Source organism: Prionailurus viverrinus, chromosome E3 (genome assembly GCF_022837055.1).
Source record: "Prionailurus viverrinus isolate Anna chromosome E3, UM_Priviv_1.0, whole genome shotgun sequence".
NCBI lineage: Eukaryota > Metazoa > Chordata > Mammalia > Carnivora > Felidae > Prionailurus > Prionailurus viverrinus.
Window position 1 is genome coordinate 6,179,320 of NC_062576.1, and position 21,112 is coordinate 6,200,431.

General features: G+C 53.3%; 1 long non-coding RNA gene and 1 other non-coding gene across 2 annotated transcripts; both read right to left on the reverse strand.

The window, feature by feature from the left end:
* Positions 1-15,127: 15,127 nt before the first annotated feature.
* Positions 15,128-18,994, reverse strand: LOC125154524 (uncharacterized). Its single transcript, XR_007147820.1, has 3 exons — positions 18,879-18,994; positions 16,099-18,314; positions 15,128-15,638 (listed from the first exon to the last, which is right to left on the reverse strand). It is a non-coding gene; the product is annotated as an uncharacterized LOC125154524 (long non-coding RNA).
* On the reverse strand, positions 18,986-19,111 carry LOC125154883 (small nucleolar RNA SNORA76). Its single transcript, XR_007147974.1, has one exon. It is a non-coding gene; the product is annotated as a small nucleolar RNA SNORA76 (small nucleolar RNA).
* Positions 19,112-21,112: the final 2,001 nt, after the last annotated feature.

Here is a 21,112-nt window from a genome sequence, read left to right on the forward strand (position 1 = left end):
ATCAGGAGTCTGACCCTTAACCCACTGAGCCACCCAGGCACCCCAGAAAAAAATTTAAACATATTGAATGAACACTTACAATAATTGTCTTAATGTCCTTGTCTCTTTAACATCTCTGTCAATTCTGGGCCTGGCTTCCAGGAGCCCTGCCCCACAAGTGCTCAGTAGTCTGGGGAGGAGTGTGGTCTGTCTGCCGTCTCTGATGTTGTCTGCGCCTCTGTCCAGACACAGTGGGATGACTGAGTTGTCTGCCCCGGGAGGGTGGCAGGCCTGACTGGGAAGAGCCTTCTAATGACCTTCTTTTGGGCACATGCTCATGAGGCCCAGCAGCCCCAGCCTGTCGTGAGCTGGCCGGTGTCGCTGGGAGATGTGGCCATGCCCGTGCCCTTCCCCGCAGGGAGCTGTTCTGCAGGACCAGAACCGCGGACTGGGTCTTCACTGTCACCCAGGGCAAGACTTCAACTGGTTCCCAAGCAGCCCATTAGAAGCGGGGCCTCTGGCAGAGTGGAGGAATCCAGGTGTGGCAGACAGAGTCTGTGCCCAGGAGGATCACACCATCCTGATCCCGGCCCTTGTCTGTGCTGGGGGGGGGGGGGGCAGGGGGGGTGGAGGGCTGAGCTCAGGTATCCCCATCCAGCTGCCTCTCGGCCCTCAGAGAGGAACTTCTGCCTGGGACCTCTCCTTACAGCCCACCTCCTGTTCTATTTTAAGAGTCTCCGGTGTAAGAAATAGGAAAAAAGGAATAAATACATATATTTGTGTTCCGGCAGAGAGAGGAGGCAGAGTGTAGATGGCTGCAAGGAGACTTTGAGAACAGTGTCTCCTGAGAAGAATCAGACTCACTCCCAGGTGGGCGAGGGTAGGGGCCGTTTACCTGTGGGGAAACTGAGGCACCAGACTTCCAGAAAAGCCAAGACTCAATCTCAGGCCTCTTAGTAGTATACCCTGCATGGTTGGTCTACACGTATTATTCTCTTGGTAATAGGATGTAATCTTTTTTACTCCCTAGGATGTAATTTAAAAATAGATGCAGCCTTTGGCTGACTTACAAATCAAGGTGTGTACCTGGACCCGTTAACCTGCAACCCGAGGTGACAGGGACGGCCCACAGGGAGAGCCCCCGGGTCCCTTCTTCAGGTTTCTGCAGGAACACTGAGCCCCTCCCTGGCAGTGCCACGGGCTCTGCTTCCCTGGCTCTCTCTGCTGAGACATACTTGGCAGAAACTGTCCACTTGCCTGGCACACCCTTCCTTAGCCCTGACCCAGAATGTGGCTGAGCCCTGAGCACATCCACAGGGCAGCACACTGATGCCATCATTCACAGCCACTCAGCTGATGACAGTTGGTCAGGGGGGCCTCGTGCCCTGAGATGACAGCAGGGCTGGGTGGCTGGGTTCTGGGCTCTGCTGCACTTGCTGTGTGACCTTGAGTAAGCCACTTCCCCTCTCTGGGCTATCTGGAATGTGGCCCAGAGATCTCGACATCCCTTTGTCCTGGAACCCAGCTGGAGGGGATATTTACAATAATCCCTCATGGGGATGTTCCAGGGGGCTGGAATTCATTTAAGCCACATGGCATCCCTGAAAAGGCAGGCAGGTTTGTTGTTCCCATTTCACAGATGAGGAAAATGAGACCCAAGCACAAGAAGGGGCTTACTGACACAGAGGAGGCCCACCCAGGATCTGGCCTTGGACATGCTGTCCTGCAGGCATATTTCACCCAGAGGCTTGGGGAATAGGGGCCTGAGGTGGGGCACATACCCCTGGGTATTACTAGAGGCATCTGAGTGCCCCCTCCCCCTGGGGACCTGGGGACAGCCCCCAGCCAGCTGCGGGCACCCACGGCAAAGCCTCGTTCCCATATCCTCAGGTCTCTTCTCCTTCCTACCTGGCTCTTTCTCTCTCCTTCAGCAAATATTTGCTATTGCTCAGCGAGGTGCTGCCATGGTTACAGGCATCCCAGGAGTTAAGGGTCCAAGTCGGACTTTAAACCTCTTTAAAATTCAAGACCCAGAGTAAACAGCTGCTTCTCGAAAGCTCAGTCCTGCAGGTGACAGTGCTCCCATCACTCCAGACTGCAAGGCCCTTGCCGGCGGAGGCGTTGAGAGCGGTGGAGGCAGGGCTCCAGGGTCGCACCAGGGCCCCACAACCCCAGGTGGGGGAAGAAGAGCCTGAGGCCACGCAGGCCCCCTTATGGGGACACCCGGGGGTGGTTTCTGCTCTAAAGAGGTGCCTCCTCTAGGCAGCAGGGACCCAGCTTCCAGTGACGCCAGGGGACTGCGGACCGGGGCCTGAGTTCTGATCGGGCACCCTCCATCCCAGGTGTGAGCCCGGGGAAAATCTCGGTTCTCTGAGCCCTTAGTTTGCTCATCTATAAAAGAAGGGCAATTAGCCCTCCAGGGCTTATTTGGAAGAGTGAAGCCTTCAGAGGAGGACATGTTTTCTGAGTAGGAAAGTGTGGTTGTCAGCGGATGGGAGGCCCAGAGGTCTGGTTCTAATAGATGCGAACGCCCAAGTTTCTCTGCACAACCTCTCCCCTGGGTGACTTGGGGCCAGCGACTCCACGTCTCCGAGTTGCAGTTTCCTGCCTGTGTGATGGAAGAGAAACAATGCACAGCACTGGGTTGTTCCAAGAACTGAAGGAGCTAAAAATGCGTGTATCACTTATCTGTTACTGTGTAACGAATTACTCCAAAGCGGAAGGTCTGAAGCCAGGCAGACATTTATTGTCTCGGCCAGTTCTGTGGGCCGGGAATCCAGGAGTGGCTTAGCTGGGTGGTTCTGGCTCAGAATCTCAAGCTTGTGATTAAGACGCTGGTTGGGGCTGTGGTCTCTGAAAACTTGACTGGGCTGCAGGGGCCACTTCAAGATGGCTGTTGGCAGACCCCAGGTCCTCACCACGTGGGCCTCTCCAAAGGGCTGCTCACGATGAAGCAGATCCGACCGCAGTGGTGTCTGTCGTAACCTAATCTCGGGGGACGTGCCATCACTTCTGCTGTGTGCTACACGGCTCCGAAAGCCCTGATGTGATACAGGGGCAGGTGGGGCTACTCAAGGCTGTGTGTTCAGGAGGTGGAGATCACGGGGCTCCATCTTGGAGGTAGGCTACCACCCCTGGAAAGGGCCCACCCAGTGCCCCGGTGTATGGGAGGCGATACAGTTGTTATGCAGCACTTACAATGACTTAGGTTGGAGAAGGGAATGCGGGAAAGATAACAGGCTGAGAACTAAGGCTCTAGGTGCCAGCTGAGACACGTTCCCTGGGCCAGGCAAAGAGACTCGGTGACCAGACTTACAGCGCCAGCAGGAGGGGCAGGAGGGGATCCCTCAAGGGGAGACTGGCGGGGGCCAGGCACAGATAGGGCCGGGACAGCCTCCGTCACTTACGGCCAGATCCAGGTGACACGCCACGGAGCAGACAGGCAGGCTGCGGTGGCGTGGACACCCTGGGCACTCTTGTCCTTGGAGCTTCCCTCTAAAGCTGCTTGTCCCATGCACACTGTGTCCACATGCACTGTGAAGTCTTGGGAGCAGCTCTGCTTGGCTTCTTAGGGTTTCTTCTGATATGAGTCTATTCCAGGCACCAGTCACTTTCGTGCGTTCTCCTGAGCACCTTGCTACTCACCTGTATTCCCGAAGCCTCATTCACCCTTCTTGGGGTCCAGGGATGAATTCAACAATCGCCCAAGTGCTTGGAAGATGCAGTCTGGAATGAGATTCTCTCCACATGCTGCCTCCCTCCCATCGCCCAGGAACCTACTCAAATGACACGGCCCCCAGAGAAGCCCCCGTCTCCAGGGCCCCATCTCTCCTCCCCTGACCCCTACCCTGCTTTGCCTTCTGCAGGGCACAGATGGTGCTGTGCCCATTACCTTGCATTTAGGATGGCTTGTTCACCTGCCGTCTCCCATAGGGCCGAGGGCTCCAGGAGAAGCTGGACTGTGTCTCCCCGCCTGGTTCTGTATCCCCTGAGCCCAGCCCCGTGCCAGCACCCGGTAGGTTCTCACGAAAGTTTCTGTAGGAAAGTGAATGAAGGAGGAGAGAGGAAGCTGCCACTTTCTGGTGGGGAGCCCCTGCCATGCCCAATGGAATAGCCATTATATTTTGAGACACAGATGAGACCATGGAGCCTCCTGGCTCTGCAGGGACAGGCCGTGGGAACCCAGGGAGAAGGCAAGGAGAATGGGGAGCCTGTCTAGCAATTCAAGACAGAAATGGCGGTGGCTGAGCCACGGGTGGTGGCAGGGGAGTTGGCGAGAAGGGCTTAGCTTCCAGACTGACTCCCAAGGTAGGGCCGCCAGGGTTTCCCTGCAGGTTGGCTGTGAGGATGAGGGTTTGGGGCAGAGCCCAGGGTGTGCTGGTGCTGTGTGCTGACCCTGAGAATAGGGGCAGTGGATTTGGGGACGTGGCGTGGCCTGTGTGGGTGCTGGAGCTGGAGGGGTCTGTAGGCATCCAGTGGGAACATGCGTCAGAGTCCAGAGACAAAGAGTCAGGCTGGGGATGGGAATGTGGGAGCTGAGGTGCAGAGATCAACATGAAGCCATACAGCACCCAGGTGCCCGAGGGGGCACTGGGTCCTGAACACCCCAGGTTAAGAGGTCAGGAGAGGAAAGGAACTGAGTAGGAGCAGCTGGGGACAGGACGAAATGCGCAGTGTGGCATCCAGCACACTTTGGGAAGGAGGGAGACAGGCGACCACCTGCCAAGTGTGCTGGGTTGAATACCTTCCGCCCCAAATTCATGTCCACGTGGCCCCTCAGTGTGACCTCAGTTATAGGGGCTTTGCAGTTAAGATGAAGTCATACTGGATTCGGGTGGGCCCTGCGTTCAGTGACCGGTGTCCTCGTAAGGGGGAGACACAGAGACACAGAGGAAGAGGTGATGTGGTCACAGAAGTAGGGATGCAGTTACTATCCAAGGAGTGCCACCTGTGAGCTGGCAGGGGTGAGGACAGGTCCTCTCCTGGAGCCTGCAGAGAGAGCATGGCCCTTCAGCTACCTGATTTTGCAGAACTGGGAGAGAATAAATTTCTGTTGTTTGAAGCTGCACGGTTTCGAGGCGCTTTGCCCCAGGAAACGAACACAGATCCCTCTCTGTTGCCAGCCCACCCCCGGGGACATCCAGAGGGTTGTCCAGAGGGTTGCACCTTGACCCACTCTGCTTTGTCCCCTCTGTCCTCCTCCTACCCTGACACACCGCAGCCGAGACATATAGTGACTCTCTGTGGGGAGCCTCTAGATGAGACCTCTGTGTCCGGGGGGCCGGGGTTCGAGTCCTGCTCTGCTACTTTTTAGCCTTGCTTCGTCCTCAGCTGACAAATGGGAGCAACAGCATCACGAAGGCCTGAATTCACCCACAGAGGTCTGCCTGGAGGGCCCGGCACAGAGTAGGCTCTTAGAAATAGCAGCTTCCGCTCCCCACCGTGCCCAGGTAGGGACGTGATCTGTGGAATTCACCAGGGAGGATGAGCCCCGCCCCTTGCATCACAGGATGTCGTGGATGGAAAGAAGGAATGACAGGAAGACTGTTGTAGGTCTTGCTGCAGAGGAGAATCTTTGCCCCGGCCAGCTTTGGGGGCGGGTGTATGTCTGGGCTACAGTCTAGCTTTTAGCACCAGGGGGGCACAACATGCCGTACTCTTAGGGTTAACAGTTAAATACGGGATGCCCAGTAAAATCAGAATTTCAGATAAACGGCAAATAATTTGGTAGTATATGTATATCCCAAATACTGCATGGGATATACTTAATGATACCAAGGTATTTGCCGTTTATCTGAAATTAAGCGCGATGGGGTGTTTTGTGTTTTTATTTGCTAAGTCTGGCAACCTTTCATTTGCTAAAGCTTGCTTCCCTCCACTAGGATTTACGGCCAGGTCTTGTGAAGAGGCCATCTACCGACCTCTTGACTAGAGAAACACAGAGTCATCCCCTCACCCACCTCGGCCTCTCTCCACCTCCCACAATTTGGCTCCTTGTCCGCCATGGGCAGAACACTCTTTCCCGTGACACCTACGCCCCCAAATATGAGGAATCAATGGCAATTTTAGGGAGAAAATACAGGTGTCGTGGGAGAAAGACGGAGTGAATTCAGAGTTCATTAGGCAAGCTAATCAAGTTGTCCAGCCGTGCCTTGCTGCTTCTTGGAGCCATCTGGCCCTCCTGGATCAACGCTGGGCCCAGTGGGAGGTGTGTTTCAGTGGAGGAGGAGCACAGAGATGCCCGCAGGTAACAGGATGGGAGACCCTGGCAGAGCCCGGAGGCCCTCGGAGTTCATCACCTCACGCAGGGCAGCAAGCTCAGTCGGGACCTCCTGCCAACTCCCATACTCCTTTTCTCTTGAGCTTCCTGCGCAGGAGAAAGAGGAGCAAAGGGCTGCCACTGGCCGCAGAGCATCTGCTCTCCCACAGATGTGTCGTGGGCTCCCGCCACCCTTCCGGGCGGTGAGTCGGCCAGGCCACATTCCTGTGCTCCCAGAGCTGATAGTCCAGACTGGGTGAGGCAGTCAGCACAGGAGCAAGGACTTTCAGAAGGACTGGCTTCCCGAGCTGCAGGACTGCTACGGCCCCCACCCAGTTCCCTGGCAGGCCCGACCCCCTCATCCACAGGGGCCAGCGATCCGTTGTCTTGGTGGGCACCAGCGCCAGGCAAATTTATCCTTTGCTTGGCTGGCACGTCAGACCCCAGGGTCAGAGAGCAGGCTCGCTTGCCCACCAGAGCCCAGCCGCTCTGGATTCTCAGGATTTCCCTCCCACCACCTCCCTTCTCCCTGCAGAGTGTACTGTCTGGGCCGAGGTGCCAAATGGCCACCCAGAAGCTGCAAAAGCTCTTCTGTCCCTGTCCTGTATGTGTCTTAGCTTTGGTTCCCCAGGAGCAGACCTGGAACAAGGACTCAGGTGCAGGTGGTGACTGGGGAGGTGCGCCAGGTAGACACGGATTAAGGAGCAGGGAGAGCAAGGCGGACAGGGAATCAGTGAGGGGCGTGTTAATGAGCGGGCTCCCGTGGGAACTGGGACTCACAATTGTCCCACCAAGAGACGATTTAGCTGCTTCTCATCCATGTTCCTTTCCTCCACAGCTGATGCTGATTCCGAGGGTGTTAAGTCCCCGGATTGCCTGGGCTTCTCTGACCACGGGCTCGGCTCCTTCCCGGGCACCAGAGGCAAAGCTGCCAGTGTGTCCAGGGGCTGCCCGTGGGGGCGGGTGAACCCAGAGTCATCTTCCCAAACTGAAGCTCTGTCCCCATTAAACGCTAACTCCCCAGCCCCCTCCTCCAGCCCCTGGCAACTACCATTCTACTTCCTCTGAACATTCTACAATCTGACTCTCCTAGGTCCCTCATATAAGTGGAAGGATACAGTATGTGCATGTTTGTGCCTGGCTTATTTCATAACATAATGTCTTCAAGGTTCATCCATGTGGTAGCATGTGTCAGAATTTTCTTCCTTTTTTTTTTTTTTAAATGTTTATTTAATTTTGAGATAGGGAGCACCAGTGGGGGAGGGACAGGGAGAGAGGAGGGCAGAGGATCCAAAGCGGGCTCTGGGCTGACAGCAGAGAGCCCGATGCGGGGCTCAAACTCATGAATCGTGAGACCATGACCTGAGCCAAAGTCGGACACTCAACCAACTGAGCCATCCAGGCACCCCTAGAATTTTCTTCCTTTTTATTAAAAAAAATTTTTTTTTCAACGTTTATTTATTTTTGGGACAGAGAGAGACAGAGCATGAATGGGGGAGGGGCGGAGAGAGAGGGAGACACAGAATCGGAAACAGGCTCCAGGCTCTGAGCCATCAGCCCAGAGCCCGACGCGGGGCTTGAACTCACGGACCGCGAGATCGTGACCTGGCTGAAGTCAGACGCTTAACCGACTGCGCCACCCAGGCGCCCCAAATTTTCTTCCTTTTTAAAGGCTGCATAATATTCGATGGTAAGTATAGACCACATTTTGTTTATCCATTCACCTGTCGATGGATACCCGGCTTGCATCTACATTTTAGCTATTATGGATAATGTGATGAACACGGGTTTACTCACCAGGGATTTCTGAAGAGACTTGAATGAAGGGTCTGTTGACAGAGTTAGGGGCAAAAATGGAAGAACCAACAAAAAATGGTGATATACCCAGAGACTCCCAAGAGTGGAAAGTCATTACCACCTCCAAGGCCTGATGGGCAAGGTCAAGGAGAGGAGGTAGCAGAGTCCAGGGAATGTTTGGGGCTGCTCAGCAGGAACTGTAGCTTCTAGAACCACAAGGAAGCAGAGGGGTGGCAGGCCCATTGGTGATGGGGCAGTGATATCCTGACATCCTTCCTCCAGCTATCTGATCTGGTGAGGCCTTCCAACAGAGCCTGGGTGTGCCCTGGTCAGCTATTGTCATCATGCTGGTAACGTGACATTCAGTGGCTTCAAACAACAATCACTTATTCCCACATTCAAGGATATTCCGATCAATGGGGCAGCTCTGCTCCATCTATCTCATATCTCATCCTGTGGCCCAACCGGTACCCAGGGTGCGTCCTTGTCGTGGCCGAATAGAAGCACAGGAAGGCAAGCGCATTTTAGCCTGAGTTCCTCACGTCCGTTGGCTTCCCGTTGGCCAGGTCAGTGGGTGGGGAGGACCACTCTGCCTGCCACCAAGCCACGGCAAGGGCATGGGGGTGTATTTCTGTTATTGGGGAGTGAGGAATCAGGAGCGGTGATCCATCAACTAGGGAAGGGGGCGGATAGTCTTCAGAGTCAGGTTCCGGAAGCCCAGGGAGGTGGGGGTAGTTGGATGGGCAAACAGAGTGGGGAGTAGGCCCCTTCCCTCTGCAGGCTCATCCCACCCTCTCTCCACGTGAGTCTGCATAGTCCCCCCTCCCTGCCACCAGCACACATGTCCTGCAGAGACTTAGCATGTGGTGCTCTCGGCCGCCCTGGTCAGAGGCCGGAAGGGTTAACTGGAGAAGAGTGCACTGAATCACAGAGACTTTTTCAAAGACTTGATAAATAAATCACCACTCATGTTTAATTCAAAGCCCCCGCTGCCTACAGAGAACACAGGGAAGAAGCGATCTTTCAATTAAAACAGCTCTGAGGGGCTTTCCTGCTCTCCTGGGGCTTTCTGGCCTCTCCTTCTGGCTGGAGGAGGCCCCGGCAGGGAAGGCCAGCGTGATTCTGCAGTGATCCCAGGACAGCTTGGAACAGAACGCAGACCCCTCATGTGGGCTGTCTGGGGTCCCGGCCTCGGCTCACGGGCCACCCTCCTCCCCGATCTCACTCTCCCAGATTGCCCCTTCCGGGTTCTTCTCAGAACCCAGTTTTCTCTTCGCCATAGCTCACATCCTTATGCGAAGTTTTTCTGTAGGTTTTCCTTGTTTCTTTATCGTCTTTCTCCCCGGCTAGAATGTCATCTCCATCAGAGCGGAAACTGGGTTCATCTCGCTCCCTGCTGAATCCCTAGCATCCAGGAGAGCACTTAGTAACACAGTAGGTGCTCAATAGCTGTGTGTCTATGTTTGCACCTTCCCACTTCTAGGCTAAACACCCCCAGCTCCTCCGTTTTCGAGCACGAATCAGGACCTGGAGCATCTCCTCTGCTCCCTGGGTTCCCCGAGCGTAGGTCTGAGCAGGAAGGCCAGAGAAATGTGGGGCCCCATGTGGCAACAGGCTGGCACCATGCTGAGCACTTTGCACGGGTGGACCAGCCCGGCACCACCAGAGCCCATTTTACAGATGAGCAAACCAAGGCACATTGAGATAAAGCCACTTTGACCAGGTGGCACTTTGGCCAGGTGGTAAGTGTGGTGGAGGCAGGACGTGAACCTGGGCCCAGGGCGTCCAGAACAGGAACCCTGAGTCACTCTTCTCAAAGATGAGAGCTTTTTATAACCAGCAGGTGCTGTGAGGGTTGGGTTACCACACACCTCAGGAAGCCCCAAGTGGCAAAGTCAGGACTGGAGACTAAAGAGAGACCGACTATTCTTGTAGGCTGGGATCAAAATAAACTCTCAATCAATAGTTTGGACTTAAAACCTAGTCTTTCATGTTTGTCAAAAATATATCCTGTTCCCAGGATAGCTCTCTCTTTTAGGAGTGATCTAGGTGCCAGCATTCAGCACACCTTAGGTGATTTATCTCAGCAATATCATGCAATTGATATTTTTTAAAAAGATTTTATTTTTAGAGAGAGAGAGAGGAAGCGTGTGAGCAGGGGAGGGGCAGAGAGAGGGAGAGAGAGAATCCCACGCAGAATCCATACTCAGCACAGAGCCCGACTTGGGGCTGGACCTTACCAACCGTGAGATCGTGACCTGAGCTGAAACCAAGACTTGGATGCTCTGCTGACTGAGCCACTCAGGTGACCCCATGCAATTGATACTTTAAATCTCCATTTTCTCTGTAAGAAAACTGAAGTCCCCCGAAAGTCGAATAACCCAGTCACCCCCCTTGGGAGTGTCAGAGTTCGGACCCCAGAATCATGTTCTTTCTACAGCAATCCCATAGTAATTACGCTGTTTGTTGTAATCATCCTCACCAACATTTAACGGACACTTACTGGATGCCAGACCGTGTGTTCAGCCATTAGGGTTGTTAACTCATTTGATCCTAATTACAACCCTAGGAGGCAAATACTATTTTTATCTCCACTAATTACAACCCTACAAAAAAAAAAAATTATCTCCATTTTATTTTTTTTAAACATTTTTTATTAGTTTATTTATTTTGAGAGGAAGAAGGAGCTGGGGAGGGGCAGAGAAAGAGGGGGACACAGGGTCCGAGGCAGGCTCTGTGCTGACAGCAGCGAGCCCAGTCCAAGGCTTGAACTCACGAACCATGAGACCATGACCTGAGTCAAAGTCAGTAGGTTGAGCGTCTGACATATGATTTTGGCTCAGGTCATGACCTCACGGTTTGTGACATTGAGCCCCCATGTCGAGCCCCGTGCTGGGATTCTCTCTCTCCCTCTCTCTCTCTCTCTCTCTCTCTCTCTGCCCCTCTCCTGCTCGCACTTACTTTTCTCTTTCTCTCTCACACAAAATAAGTAAATTAAAAAAAAATAAAGATGAGGAAATTAAGGTCCAGATGGTTAAAGAACTTTTTAAAAATGTAGGTTGTATTAGCATTCAGGGGTGTTGAGGCCACCAGATCAGGAGACAATTGCCATTGAAAAGATAGGTTGTTGGGGCGCCCGGGTGGCTCAGTCGGTTGAGCGTCCAACTTCGGCTCAGGTCACGATCTCCTGGTTTGTGGGTTCGAGCCCCGTGTCAGGTTCTGTGCTGACAGCTCAGAGCCTGGAGCCTGCTTCGGATTCTGTGTCTCCCTCCCTTTCTGCTTCTCCCCTGCTCACGTTCTCTCTCTCTCTCTCTCTCTCTCTCTCTGTCTCTCTGTCTCTCTCAAAAATAAATAAACGTTAAAAAAATTTAAAAAAGAAAAGATAGTTTGTTTCTCATAGTTCCCAAGAGGCCACGCCACACCATGCCACGCTATGCAGGTTACACGGGAAATCACTATCATTGGTCAGAAGGCAGAGGCAGTTAGGGGGAAACATGGGCAAGAGACTTTATTGTGGCTTCCAGGGGAAGGCGGGCTTAGCACTGGCTAGTTTGAATAAGTTCAGAAGTCTCCGGGGCGTAGGGCCATCGCTAGTTGTCTGGTACCTGGCTGTGAGGTAATGAGGGCAGGGGGTAGTGGCCCAGAAGGTGAGAGCCTGATAGACAAGGGGGTTGAGGGTATGAGCTCCAGACTGGTTGGTATGCATGTAAAAGACACAAGGTGAGCACTTGAGAGGTCCCAGGAATTGGCTTTAGCCCTGGGATGGGCCAGTCTCTCCAGGGTCAGCAGGCTCCAGATGTCAAAACGTCAGCAGCACATGGTCCCCCGAGGTCACCCAACACAGGACCGGAAACCTAGGTGGGCTGGCTTCAGAGCCCATGCTCTTAGCCCGTCTACAGTGAGATTTCCTCTCTGCGGCAGAGACCCGCTAATGCAGCTTGGGGGGAGCTCAGGGGAAGTGACCGCAAACACTGATGTCTGAACAGAGATGAGCTGGGGGAGGCTGCAGGTAGGAATGGGGGGGGCGGAACAGGAGCCAGGAAGGCTGTTTGGGGCTTTCTTCAGGCAGACAAAGAGTCCCCGAGAGGCTGGTTATGAGCCAGCATTGCTGTTGTTCATACTATCATTTCAATTTGGGAGAAAACCAGCCACACCTGACGGCAACGTGAATCCCACCCCCATCACGAAACAGCCCAAACTGGATCCAACAGACCCCACTGCCTGGCTGGGCCGCATCCTGATTGTGTTCTGACACGGGAGCGTCACCACCGAGTTTCCAGATTATTTGGATAATGTGCCTTATTTGGGATAGGCAGCTGGAAGAGAGGAACAGCCTGCACTGAAATAGCAACATCTGTTGAAACCTCCCAGGAGAAAAATTCTCCTTTTGTTGTATATTAAGTCATTAAAACACAAAAAAGGAAAAGGGACATTAATTTCCCCACCATATGCAGACAATATTTTAATGCAAAGGTACCAAGGGAAGTGTCGCCTGCCTTCTGCTGACAGTCTGTGGAAGGAGTGTCAGGCAAGCGGGGGAGTGGGGTGGGGGGGAGGGTGACCCTCCACAGGAACCAATTTGTCCCCTGCAGACGGGGGACCAAGGAGCCTGGACTGGCTCTGCTCAATCCCATATTCTGAGTTTCTTTCTGCTTCCTGGGTCTGAGCTTGGCTCGGAGCTCTGGGGTCTGCACCGGGGTCTCGGGGCTCATGCTTAAATCATTGTCCCAGGGGCGCCTGGGTGGCGCAGTCGGTTAAGCATCCGACTTCAGCCAGGTCGCGATCTCGCGGTCTGTGAGTTTGAGCCCCGCGTCGGGCTCTGGGCTGATGGCTCAGAGCCTGGAGCCTGTTTCCGATTCTGTGTCTCCCTCTCTCTCTGCCCCTCCCCCGTTCATGTTCTGTCTCTCTCTGTCTCAAAAATAAATAAACGTTAAAAAAAAAAAATTAAAAAAAAAATCATTGTCCCAGATCATTTTCTAATTTTATTTTTTTAATATAATTTATTGTTAGATTGGCTAACATACAGGGTGTTAAGTGTGCTCTTGCTTTTTGGGGGTAGATTCCCGGGGTTCATCGCTTACACACAACACCCAGTGCTCATCCCAACAAGTCCCAGATCCTTTTAGAGGCCACGGTCTCCCCGAACCTGGGTTCCCTCACCTTCTGATGGCTGATTAATGACACTTGTTCTTCCTGTCCCATCGTGCTCATCCAGATCACTGCACGCAGAGTGCGCAGTGGCTTTGTCCCAGCTGGCTCATGAAAGGGTCTCTTGCCATGCGACCCCTTGTTGCAGGGGCTTTTTGGCCCACTGCCTCTAATACCCTCTGCCAGGGTATTAGCCCCTGCACTCTGCGTGGTGAGAGTTCAGCAAATGCACAGAGCCACTGCCTGTTTCTGTATCGAGGGAGCAAATTACCCACGGGCCCGTGCCTCTGTCCTCTGCCTTCCCTGACTTCCTTGGTCCAGACAGAACATCCTTTCTGCTCCGTCCCCTGCGCACAGGGGCCCCATCTCTGCCCTGAGCCGGACATCTGCCCAAACAGCTTCCCCAGGCAGTGCCTTCCAGGCCAGGCCAGCCCTTAGCAAAGCCTGTTTGCATCTTGAGTATCAGCCCTCACACAGCCACTGCCTTTTTATTTTTATTTTTTTAAGAGAGAGAGAGAGAGAGAGGCAGAGGGCGGGGGACAGGGGGAGAGAGAGAGGCTCCCAAGCAGGCTCCAGTGCAGAACCCCCCATGGGGCTCGATCTCACGAACTGTGAGATCAAGACCTGAGCTGAAATCAAGAGTTGGATGTTTAACCAACTGAGCCACCCAGGCACCCCAGAGCCACTGCCTTTTGTGTGCCTGGGACAGCCCTCATGAGTGGATAAAAGCCAGCGTCTTCCTTCCAGAATGCCCTTGATGCTCCCTCTTGGGGAAACATGGTATTCGTTTTCTACCCTAGGAACAAAAAGCCTAGAACAGAGTGTCGTTTGCAATGGTAGCAATCACCCCAGCAAGGATCCTGGCTCTTGTTACCAGTTTACTGAGTCGTTTACCTGGAAGAGCATATCAGTCAGGTTAAGCGAGGCTCTATGGCAGTAATAAACGCTCCCAAATCTCATGGCTTTAACCCAGTTGATGTTAATTTCTTGCTCACATAAGTTCCGTGGCTGGTCCGGGTGACTCCCCAGACAACCTTCCTCTATGTGTTGTCCTGATGGATACAAGCTCTGTGGTCTTCAGTCTCCCCGTCAGCACGACCTTCCCAGGGAAAAGGGGTCCTGGAGAGTCACACTAGCTTTCATGGGGTTTCACATGGAAGGTCACATGACCCTGCTGCTCCCATTTCATTGGCCAAGGCAAATGACACATCCATGCCTGGTTCCAGAGGAGGGCAGGAAGGTGCAAGCATCCTCGGGGTCAGGAGAGGAGAGGTGGAGGGTGGGGGGCAGTAGTAATGCCCCCCACAGCCAGCCCCTCGCAGCGCTCACCGTGATCCAGCTGCTGTGTGTGAACCCATTGAATCCTCACGGCGATCTACTCTTATCCCCCTTCTACAGATGAGAAAACTGAGGCTCAGGTGAATGAAGTGACTTGCCCAAGGCCTGCACAGCCATCCAGTGGGTGCCCCCTCCAGATGAATAGCACTGATAGGGACACAGAAAGCAGATCCCGAGCTTCTTGGATTCCCCCAGAGCTGGCTGGGGCTGGACTCCAGTCTCCTCGGAGGGGGAGGGGGCAGTGGTGGCAGCGGCCCAGCAGGGTATAAACTGAGATCAACACCAGATTCCCAGCTCTCCTGCGGGGAGCAGCTTCTCTGCAGAGACCTCAAAATCTTTGTCCCAGTCATGATGCGGTTCAGCCACTGAAAAAATGGAAATTTCTACCCCTAAAACTCTCTGGACACTCTGGTGGTGTTTTAAAGTCAGAATTCTTGGCTTTTGACAAATTGAAGTTCATTCTAATGCTGTTTTCCAGGGCCCAGCCCAATGCCCCCTTGATGAGCAGCCTCAAAAGTGTGCAACACCATGGGCTGTGGAGGCCAGGGGTCAATTATTTTATTTGCTCATAAGAAGCTACAAATCCAATAAATGGTAGATGAAATAAGTAAGAAATGTCTTTGCATCATGAAACAAGGAGCCTGGGGAGGGCTACCCATGGATGTCATCAGAAATCCAGATTATTTCTACACTCCTACTTTGCCATCCTTGGCATGGGGATTTGACCTCATGGTTACAAGATGGCTGCTACGCCTCCAGGTATCATACGTGGACTCCAGACAGAATTAAAGGGCAAAATTTGAAAGGCTGAATTTGCTCCAAGAGCTTCTTCCTGGTTCTTTTCGCTTACACGTCGGTGGCCAAAACTGGTCACTTGGTCACTTCTAGCTGCAAGGAAGTCTGACGAGATGAGTGTTTTAGCTTTCCATTCTCTTTGGGAGAGAAAGAAAGCAGGTCGGGAATGGCTCTGGGCACCGGATGCTCTCTGGCTGCCAGAGACAGGCAGATCTGGCAACATCACTTACAATGACCTTGCACAAAGTATTCCTTTGAACTTCTATTTATTCACTTGGAAAATGAGGACAATTACAGCGCCTCCCTCCCAGAGTCGCGATGCCTGGAATACAGAAAATATCGAATACATGGTAAATATTATTTTAATTATTATAATGGGAAAACAATATTTATGTAAAAGGCAGGCAGCAGACCCAGTTAATATATTTCTGGAAAATTACCCAACTATCCCAAATCACACAGAAATGTATTCCAAAAGTCCCTGTAGAGGTAGCTTAGAGTTCTGCTTGAAGAGGACTGAGGGTGAGGTGGAAACCCCTCACCTGCTTCCCTCCGCAGCCTGTAGGGGAGCAGAGCAGGGAGGAAACAGAAGGAGAGTGTGACGGGGAGGGGAGCTCCCAGGGCCATAGCTCTGAGCCTGCCTGGCCCGTGCAGGACTCATGACCGGACAAGACAGCAGAGTGACAGAGCCGCAGGAACCCAGCCGCCTGCCTGGGCCACCCTTACCACCCCCCCACCCCCCCACCCCTTGCAGAGCTGGGACCCTCCCCACCCCCACTCACTATGATGCATTTTTTTCTTGGAACAAACAGATGAAAGATGAAAGAAAGCTGGGGGCGGCTGGTCGGGCCACTGGAAACATCTCCGAGCAGGAAGCAGCAGCTGAACTGACTGCCCTTTGGAGCCACGGGCTGCAGCCCTGGTTGCCCTGGGGTTCCTGGGGTCCCGTGAGGATGAGAACCAGAGAATGAGAAGAGCAGGCAGGCTGAACTCCTGGGGAGGAAAGTTCCAGTCTTTGCTCCTCTGGCCCAGGGAGCCCCAAGGGGTCAAGAGTGGGAGAATGGACGGATCGACCATTGGGCGCCCCCAAGACCATTCTGGTTGGGGCTTGTCTCCTAGGAGCCCCATCACCGCTGATCCTAAGGAAGGGACGTGGAAGTGTCCTGGGGTCATGTAGAGGCAGCAGCCACAATCCACGTGGGCCGAGTGGGTAGACGCAGTATCCGGGATGTTGTAGGTGCTCCAGAAATCAGGCTGGGGTGGCAGATGTCAGGTGCCGCTCCAGGAAATGCACACAGCCACTACTGAATTGGCTGGATGCCTGGCCTGACTCCCTCTGATGAGTGACCTCTGTCCTGCCACCTCCCAGCTGGCCCGCCTCCTCCAGTGTGCCTTTGCAGCAGGAGAGCCAAAGGGGGACTAGAAACAGAGCATCCTGACTGGTGAGGTCACACACGCCTAGTGAGCATACATTGAGCACCATCTGTGTGCACGGCCCTGAGCCAGAAGGGGTCAGCGCCCAGCGTTGGAGACTGCCAAAGGTCTGTATGCAGCTCTCGATTTTCATTTAAAATCTGCTGTTTTTCATCTCCGGCACGTTCTTCTTAGAGACGACTCATGGAGTTAGTCACTCAGAGAGACACAAAGGAGAAATTAAATTAGGAGTATTCCTGTCCTAATGCAAATCCAAACAGACACCAAGCAGCTGGCTCTCTTGGGGAATCAGCCTCCCCACGTGAGGTTGGATTTGGGAAAGAAACCAGAGGCTGTTAACTGACACATAGGGCCTCCTTCTGGGGCCTGTGGGCTAAGCTGGGACAGGGGGAATAGCGTCCATCCGTCCATCCCTCCCCCTACCATCCCCCACCCATCCCCAGAGCCTGACCTATAAGCAGGTTTGACTCATTTATTTGAGCTTCTCATTAACCTCCAAGGTCATTCATGCCTTAGGCCCTTTGCACTTGCTCGGCCCTCAGCCAGGGAATGGGTTCTCCCCCAGATCTTCACAAGGCCCTTTCTCAGGCTTTAGCTGTCAGCACAAATGTCATGACGTCTTAACTAAGAGTGGTCACTCAACCCCTATGCCCTTTCTCCTGTTTTATTCTTTACTAACACTTACCTTGAGACGTCTCCTTCTCCGCTGCTGATTTGTTCACTATCCTCCTCCCTTCACCCGGGAGCGTGTGTCCTGGCCCCAGCATCCAGAAGGAACGTGCACGTGGTAGTGCTCAGTAAACATTATCGAGCAAATGAAAGAACCCTATTTGGCAGATCATATAACGGAGGCCCAGAGGCTAACAGAGTTGCCAAAGTCCACAAAATGAGTCAGTGTCAGGATTCAAATCCAGGTCTTGGGTCTCCACATCTCGTGTTCCTTCCATCTAGCCCCACTCTCTTGAAGTTTCCAGGCTTCTTCTTGTTTCTGTCACACCTTACCCCTCCTGGGTCCTGCTCCCTTGAGAAGGGCAGTGACCTTTGAAGCCAAGCATCCCACCTCCCTGGGAGGCATTTGGTGCATCGACTGGGCCCAGAGGTTGGGCGGCATGGCCTCTGAGCTCAGTTCTATCACTCACAGCCGCTCGACCTTGTTAAGTCACTTACCATCTTGTGCCTCTGTTTCCCCTTCTGTAAACTGGGGGTGATAGTAATATTGCCCCTCTTAAAGAACGTGTAACAGTTAAATGAAGTCATACACATAGAGCCTCAGAACTGAGCCCTACACAGAGGAGCAACAAAGGAACGTCGCTGTCATTGTAGGGATGGCCTGTCCTCCTAGCCGTCTTGCCCTGAAGGCCACACGGCATCTCCCGCCAACCCTCCACCCTCCCCACACACCACTGCTCCCCTCAGCTGCAGTACCTGCCACGATCCCTGAAGCCAACGAACTAACGAACCACATCCTCCTGGTGGGAATGCTTTCTTTCCTCGGAAAATCCCTCTCCACAGCCGCCTCCTCTGAGAAGCCTTCCTGGATTCCCGGCCCCGCAGCAAGCTAACACTGGAGCGATACCACAGGGAGGTCAGGTGGCAGGGAGCCAACTCACAAGCCACGTGGAGCCATTTTAGAAGCAAATCCTCCAGCCCCGGGTGAGACTTGCCACTGATGTCTCAACTGCAACCACCCGGACCCTAAGCTGGAACCACCCAGCTGCATCACTCCCAAGTTCCCAAGCCACAGAGAGCAAGATCGTAAGTACTCTTGCGGGTTTTTTAATGTTTGTTTGTTGGTTGGTTTATATATTTTATCTATCTATCTATCTTTCTATCTATCATCTATCTATCTAGATTTATTTACTTATTTAATTTTTGTCCAAAGCTTTTATTCCCATGCTTGGTACAGTATCCATACAAGCAGCTGGCCCTAAACGGTAGCTGTTCTCAAATAGGTCACTGCCCCACCTCGGCCATGTGAGTTAAATTCATGCAGCCTCAGGACCGAGACCAGTTCCTGTCAAGTAGACCGCGGTCCTCAAACTGCTCCCGGCCCCTCACTGCCCTCCCTTCGGGGCCCCCCACGACGCGGTTAACCCGCAGGTCCCGATGATCACGGAGAGGACAGCACTTCCACAAAAGGAACAGGAACGTGCGGACACGGAGTAGCAGGGCCTATAGGACGTCTCCCCGGGGCCCTTTCCACAAGGATCCCCACCCGCTCGCAGCCGGGTGTCCCCGTGTCGCTCACGGTTACAAGGGCCGCCGGGGGGAGGACCTGGCGGGCCCAGTTATGCGCAAGCGCATGCGTGCAGCCTGAACCCGGCGCCACGCGCAGGCGCGGCAGGGGCTCAAAGGCAGCGCGTAATGTTTATTTATTTTTGAGAGAGAGAGAGAGAGAGAGAGAGAGAGAGGGCGCAAGCGGCCGCGCAGAGAGAGGGAGAAGGAGAATCCCGAGCGGGCTCGGCACTGTCAGCGCAGAGCCCAACACGGGGCTCGAACTCACCGACTGTGAGATCATGACCTGAGCCGAAACCAAGAGTCGGATGCTTAACCCACCGAGCCACCCAGGCGCCTCGTAAGTACTCTTGTTTTAAGCCAAGTGTTGGGATGGCTTTTTAATGCCGCAATAGATGATTAATGTCGCGTATAAAACCCCACCAGAGGGCATTGCACGCTGATGGGGTGACTGGGAGGTGGTGCTCCGCCCGAGTCCTGGGGTGTCCCCATGGGATTACTTCCCGGATCTCGCTCTCCCACCCCATACCCTTCCCTCCCAAATAAGCCACTTGTCCTCAAATCCTTGTCTCTGAGTCAGTTTCTAGAGGCCCAAACGAAGACACAGGGAATGTCAGTCTCCACCATGTGGTCCTGCCTCCTCTCTGAGTATCACTGCCTGTGGGGGGGGGGGGGGGGGGGGGGTGTGGTGGCTGCACACACACAGCTCATCCAGCCCTGAGGGCCTGCTTCTTCTATGGGTCTCTCACCTCCCAGGAAACTCACCTCCTCTTTCCTGAGCAGAAAATCCCTCCTGAATCCAGGCTGGTGTCAGCACTCAAGGCCTGAGGATCCCAAGGGCACCCCAAACCCTTCCCTGTCCACTCCTGTTCCCAGCATGCGTCCAAGAGTTCCTACCAGTGTAGAGAATCTGCCCTTCACTCCCACTCTGCAGCTGACATAAATACAGTCTCCCCACAGTGGATTAGTTTTCAAATGTATGGAGATGGTGTGATAAATAACTTTTAAATTCTTTTTTTAAATGTGGGGTGCCTTTGCACCCCAATGTTTATGGTAGCACTATTGACAATAGCCAATGTATGGGAAGAGCTCAAATGTCCATCGACAGATGAATGGATAAAGAAGAGGTGAGATATATGTGTATATACACAGTGGAATATTAGCAATAAAAAAGAATGAAATCTTGCCATTTGCAACAATGAGGGTGGAACTAGAGTGTAATATGCTAAGTGAAATTAGAGAAAGACAAATATATGACTTCACTCACGTAGAATTTAAGATACAGAACAGATGAACATGAGGGAAGCAAAAATAATATAAGAGTGGGGGGGGCAAAGCGTAAGAGACTCTTAAATATAGAGAACAAACTGAGGGTTGCTGCAGAGGTTGTGGGTGGGGGGATGGGCTAAATGGATAAGCAGCATTAAGGAATCTACTCCTGAAATTATTGTTGCACTATATGCTAACTAACTGAGGTATAACTTAAAAAAAAAAAAAAGTGTGCCTGAATTCATTCGAATAGCTGTTTGTTCTCTACTGGTGTCTCCATCCACAGGCTAAGTGGATATTTCTGACATTACAAAGGGGTCCTCCCCCTGATTAAGGTTGGGGCCCCGTGGTGCAACATAGGCCATTAACCCAGGGTAGCAGTGTGGTGACAGCCGTGGGCAGTGCCAGTTCAGGAAGGGAATTGGGAGGTGGGGGAGGCTACCTCACAGGTGATGTCCAGGTTTCCCAGGGTACGTGAGACTCCAAACGGCGATCTTGCTGTCAGACGTGGGGTCTGATTTGTGTTCTGAAGTTGAGGTCACTGAGGCCTCGGTGGCATCTGCGTCAGCGGTCCCTGTGTCAGGACTTTTTGCCTCGGTCCTGGTTGTTGATTTTTCTGCTCTTGATTTGGGGGGGGGGGGCCTGCAGCATCTGGGACCCCCAACAGGTCTGTTGTCTACAGTTGTGCAGGGTCATAGACACATGGTCCTAGAGGGTTCCATGCACAGGGATTTCTCCAGAGCATTCCTGCCTTCCTGCTATTCTCATGCTTTTCATTTGCTTGTCTGTGTCCCTCCAACCCTGAGCCCCATGTGAGCTGAGTCTTTATCACCCCTGTGCTGCGTGCCCAGCTGAGGC